This window comes from Octodon degus, unplaced genomic scaffold (assembly GCF_000260255.1).
Source record: "Octodon degus isolate 3935 unplaced genomic scaffold, OctDeg1.0 scaffold00021, whole genome shotgun sequence".
NCBI lineage: Eukaryota > Metazoa > Chordata > Mammalia > Rodentia > Octodontidae > Octodon > Octodon degus.
This window is the reverse complement of record NW_004524597.1, coordinates 13,674,741-13,680,394: the sequence shown is the minus strand read 5'-3', so window position 1 is coordinate 13,680,394 and position 5,654 is coordinate 13,674,741. Positions and strand designations below refer to the sequence as shown.

The 5,654-nt window shown below is 38.2% G+C and overlaps 1 protein-coding gene across 4 annotated transcripts in view; it reads right to left on the bottom strand.

Annotated features, from left to right (window-relative positions):
• The window catches only part of Cltcl1 (clathrin heavy chain like 1), a 137,162-nt gene that overhangs the window by 20,809 nt on the left and 110,699 nt on the right, over positions 1-5,654 (bottom strand). The window lies entirely within an intron of this gene.

The window sequence follows — 5,654 nt, the reverse complement described above, 5'->3', positions numbered from 1 at the left end:
TTATAGCACTCTTGGAGGCTGAGGCAGGAGGATTTAAAGCTGAAGCCCAGCCTGGACAACTTAGTGAGAACCTATCTTAAAATTAAATATATAAAAAAGATTGTAACTGTACTTATTGCAAAAGCCCTGGGTTCAGTCTCGAGTGTCACACACATAAAGGTAAAAAAAAATACTACATGATTATTACCAAATGACTCAGAAAAAGCATTATGATGATCCAATACCTATTACTGATTAAAACTCTCAACTAGCAATAGAGGGGAAGTTCTTGAATCTGATGAAGAACCTCTATCAAAAGCCCACAGCTGGCTGGGTATGGTCCATGCCTGTAATTCCAGCACTATGGGAATTGAAGACAGGATAGCAGATTTAAGCCCAGCTTGGTAATTTAGTAATTTAGTGAGATCTTGCCTCAAAAAAGGGGATAGTGTGGGAATGTAACTCACTATAAAGTTTCTGGGCACACCCTTCCCTCCCCAGAGCTAACATAAATAATGGTAGGGAGGCCAGATGTTTTCTATTACCCTCATGGATGATATAATGAGGTCCATTCTCAACAAATCTGCAGGCAACATGATTAGGGGAGCACCTCACAAATCAAGGCACCATTTATAGTCCCAGCTACTGAGAAAGCTGAGGCAGGAGGTTTGTATGAGCCCAGGGGTTCAAGGTTAGGAGCTCAGGTGAACATCTCAAGATGAAATAAACAAAAAACTCTGAAGAAAAAAAAAATCTCGGAATCTACCAAAACAAATAAATAAATTAAATTAAATTAAAAATCCTAGAACTAATAAATGTTTAACAAGGTTGTAGAATACAAGGTAAACATAAAAAACTCAAATGTATTTCCATATACAAATACTGTCTAGCAATGTATAATTATAAATTAAAGAAACACAACTACTTACAGTAATTGTAAAAATGTTAGATACAAGTCTAATAAAATATGCACATGATCTATATCACCTTTATAGACTCCACATAGCAAAATATATCAATTCTCTCTAATCTGGCCTATAGACTTCAGGTAATTCCACTCAAAATGTCAGTAATTTTTTTGGTAGGATAAACTAGTCATTACTAGATTTTTTTTTTTTGGAACCTGCGATTGAACTCAGGCCCTTGGTGCTTACCAGGCAAGCGCTTATTCTACTGAGCTATCTCCCTGGCCCCCACCTATCTCCCCGGCCCCCTCATTTCTAAGATATGTAAAAAGCAATAGAACTAGAATAGGTAACATTTGTTGAAAAATAATGAAGTTGGAAGAATCATACATACTACCTGGCCAACTGATTGTTTTTTTTCTTTTCGTGGCCAGCTCAGCCTGCTCTGGGGGCGGGGCTGGCAGGGCATGTGCCAGGGATCGAACTGCAGTCCCTGCGCACTTGCCTAAGTTTGCCTAAGCAGGCACTTTAGACTGCTGAGCTATCTCACTGACCTTGCCAACTGATTTTTGATAAAGATACAAAAACAATTAAAAAAAAAAAAGTATTTTCAACAAATAATGCCAGATGAAAAAAAGATGAACTTCATCCTAAATTTTACACCTCAACAAACACAGGATCACAGACCTAAATTAGAAGTAATAAAACTTTTTAATGAAATATAAGAAGAAATCTTTTTGACCTAGGATTTGGAAGTTCTTAACATCAATATATACTTCATAAAAGAAAATTTATGAAATGGACTTTATCAAAGTTAAAATTTTAAGCTGGCCACGGTGGTCCCACACCTGTAATTCCAACACTTTGAAAGTTAAGACAGGAGGACTGTGAGTTTGAGGTCTACCTCAACTATAAAGCAAATACTAAAACTTTTGTTTTCTGAATGGCATTAAGAAAATAAGAGTATCTATAGAATGAGAAAAGTATATGTAAGCCACATTTACAATGAAGGACTTAGAACTCTCAAAACTCAGTAACAAACAAACAACCCAACTAAAAAACAAGGCAAAAGATTTGAAATGATACTTCATTAAGGAGGATATATGGATAGCAAATAAGCACATAAAAACTGTTCAATGTCACTAGCCATTAGGGAAATGCAAGTTAAAATCACTATATACTTATTAGGATGGCTAAAAAATAATACTGATAAGTAGAATAATACTGATAAGCCCAAATGCTGACCTACCAAAGAGACAAAAATGATATTTTAGGGCCAGCCAAATAGCTCAGGGGATTAAAGCACCTGCAAGCAGGTACAGGGGCCAGGGGTTCATGCCGGCCCCGCCCCTGGACACACTGAGACAGCAACTGAGACTGGGTGTGGTGGCATGTGCTTGAATCCGAGCTCTTGGGAGGCTGTAAACGGGAGGATCACTATGATTCCAACCTAGTATTGAGACCCTAAACACCCTGTAGACCCTTCCCTAAAATAAAAAAAAAAAGTTTTAAAAAATATATAATCAAGTATTACTCAGTCCTAAAAAAGGATAAATTTGAGGCATTTCTATGTAAAAGAATTCAACTTGAGATCATACTTTTAAGTGAAATAAATTGGACTTACATGTGTAAGCATCACACTGTCTACTGGTGTAAGAGACTGAAAAAGTAAATAAGGACCAAAATGTATAATAGATATTTTGAAATGAGAAAAACATTTTCAAAAGGAAAGAAGAACTAGGGCTGGGGAAGGGAAAAAGGAAGGAAGGGAAAGGGGAAAAAACTGATATAAAATACAGGATAAAATGGAAACAAAGCTTTGTAAATAGGGAAGGGAGGATGGGTTGAAGGGAAGAGAATGGATTGGGAAAAATAAGAGAAATCAAATATATCAAATTCCCCATGATGAATATGATCATTATGTATATCTAAAACGTACCAATAAACCTAATTATATTTAAAAAATACTGATAATACCAAGTACAGGTGAAGATACATAAAAACTGGAACTCTCACATACTGTTGGTGGGAATGCAAAATGATACAGCCATTTTGGAAAACAACAGTTTGGCAGTTTCTTAAATAGTCTAACATATACATGCCATATAACCCAACAATTACTGGGTTTCTTCAAACAAAACCTAAACAAAAATGTTTATAAGCATCAGTATTCATCCATACCCTAACCTGAAAATAACCCAAATGCCTGTCCATCTGTCTTTCCTCACTTTATTTATTGATTTATTTTTGAGACAGGGTCTTGTTTTATAATTTCCCTTTTTTTATTTGTGTGTGTATGTGTGTGTGGCTAGCTCAGCCCACAGGGGGCGGGGCTGGCTGGCATGCGGTGCTGGGGGATTGAACTGAGGTCCCTGTGCTTTAGACCACTGAGCCATCTCACCAGCCCCTCCTTTTTTAATATTAAAAAACATTTATTTATTTGGTACAGGGTCTCACTATGCAGCTCAGACTCATAGTGATCCTGTTTCAGCCTCCCCAGCACTGGGATTACAGATGTGCACCACCATGCCTGGTTTTGTAGTTTCAAGTGTCCTTGAACTCATTATGTAGCCATGCTGACCTCAAACTCAATGATTCTTCTGCCTCAGCCACCTGAGTTCTGGGATTACAGGTATGCACTACTATACCCAGCCCTTCCTCTCTTTCTTCCTTCTTTCCTTGCTTACCTTTATGTCTTTTCAAATTTCCTTCAAAAGGTAAACAAATGTAATACTTTTATACAAAGAATACTATTCGGTAACAAAAAAGAACTATTGATACACAAAAATGACTTGGATAAATCTCAGAGGCATCAGGCTGAGTGAAAGAAGCCAGTCTTAAGAGCACATATTGCATGATTCCATTACATAATGTTCCAGAAAAGGCAAAACTAGACTAGAAGCGTAGATGCCAGTGTTAAGGGTTGGCAGGAGGTGTAGGCAGCTAGCAAAAATGAGTGTTACAAGGTAATAAAACTATTCCGTATCCTCACTATGATGGTAATACAAATCTATACAAGTATTCATTCAAGGTCAATTTTATTATATGATAATTTTTTTTCATTCATGTAGTTGGTACAGGGTCTCACTATGCAGCTTGCAGCTCAGACTTGAAGCCTGTTTTCAGCCTACCTAGTGCTGGGATTACAGGCATGTGCCACCACACCTGGACTCGATCAATGTGCTCCGGGGGTGGGGTTGGTGTGGCATGCAGGACTGGGTATCAAACCCTGGTCCCTGTGCTTGCCAAAGCAGGTACTTAGTCCACTGAGTTATCTCGCTGGCCCTACTATATGACAGTTTTTAAAGAGAGAAAAAAAGCCTGAACTGCATAGTGAGCCCGTCTCAAAAAAGGGAAAAAAACAACTGAGGATATAGCTCAGTGTAGGTTCAATCCCCAAATACTGTATTAAAAAAAAAAAAAGGAAGGACAGAAGAAAGGTCAAATGGACAGACTTAAAAGGCTGAGGTAGGAGGCCCATGAGTCCAAGGTCAGTCTGAGGTATATAACGAGACCCATCTGGGGTTAAAAAAAGGAAATTCCCAGTGTTGTCTAGTATTCTATAATAGGACTATATCACGATTTATTTATTTACTGGGTTATTCTTAGATGTTTGATATTGGAACCCACATTACTACTTTGAGCACTTTGCACATCAAGATATAATGAACACTCCCAGTAGGGGCATCTGAGAGGCCCAGTTACTCCATACCCTCAACAGCACTGACTAAGAAAGCGAACTTCCTGCTGTTCTGCAAAGGCCTAGGGCCCGGGGAACAGGCACAAGGTGGCCTCCCCCTGTATCTCCTCTGTGCCTGATGAGGGTAAATTCTTGCCTTAGATTCATAAGCTGCCTTTCCTTTCACTGAAGGGCCTTTCTAAGGTTCTGCTTTTTTTAAAAAAAGTCTTTGGTACAGGGTATCTCTGTGCAGCTCAGACTCGTAGTGCTCCTGTTTTCAGCATCCTCAGAGCTGGGATTACAGTGTGCACCACCAGACTGGGTCTCTGGGGTCAGCTCAGCACATCCAGGGACGGGGCCAGTACGGCATGTGATGCTGGGGATCATGGACGCTTAGTCCACTGAGCTATCTCACTGGCCTTTTTTTTTTCTTTCTTTTTTTAAAAGCTGGGTTATGTTTTTCTTTTACTACCTACATCCTTTCCATGTAGTCTTGTTAGTTATGTTAAATCTTCCCCTTATTTTTCACTTTTCCTTTCCTTAGTTTTTTTATGATTAAGCTTTTAAGTTTAACATAGTCTTACTGGGTTTTTCACTAAAGATTTGTTTATGAATTTATTTGCGACTGGCTGAAGAACTTATTAGGTCATTTATGTTCTTCTAAATATAAAGTATAACAATACAGTTTTAGCATTTACCCTTATATCTTTCCACAATATAAGAGATGCCCAATTTATAATAAGGTCAATTTTCCATTTACTGAAAAGTTATCTATCTATCTATCTATCTATCTATCTATCTATCTATCTATCTATCTTTTATGGGGAGAGTTAAGATAAAGTCTCCCCCACAGAGAGCACATTGGCCAAGCAATGGCTGTGACTCATCCACATGGCTGACACTGACAAAGGTTCTACAATCTGAGGTACAGGATCTCAGGATGAATCCTGAGGGGATTTCACTGACCTTATCAGACCCAAAAGCTACAACTCTTGTTGTATAGGTCTTGTTTTATCTTGGTCTTAACCATCCAGCAGAAAAGTATAAAAACGAAATATAAGAAGTAAAGCCATGCTGTTAAGTCGAGCTGT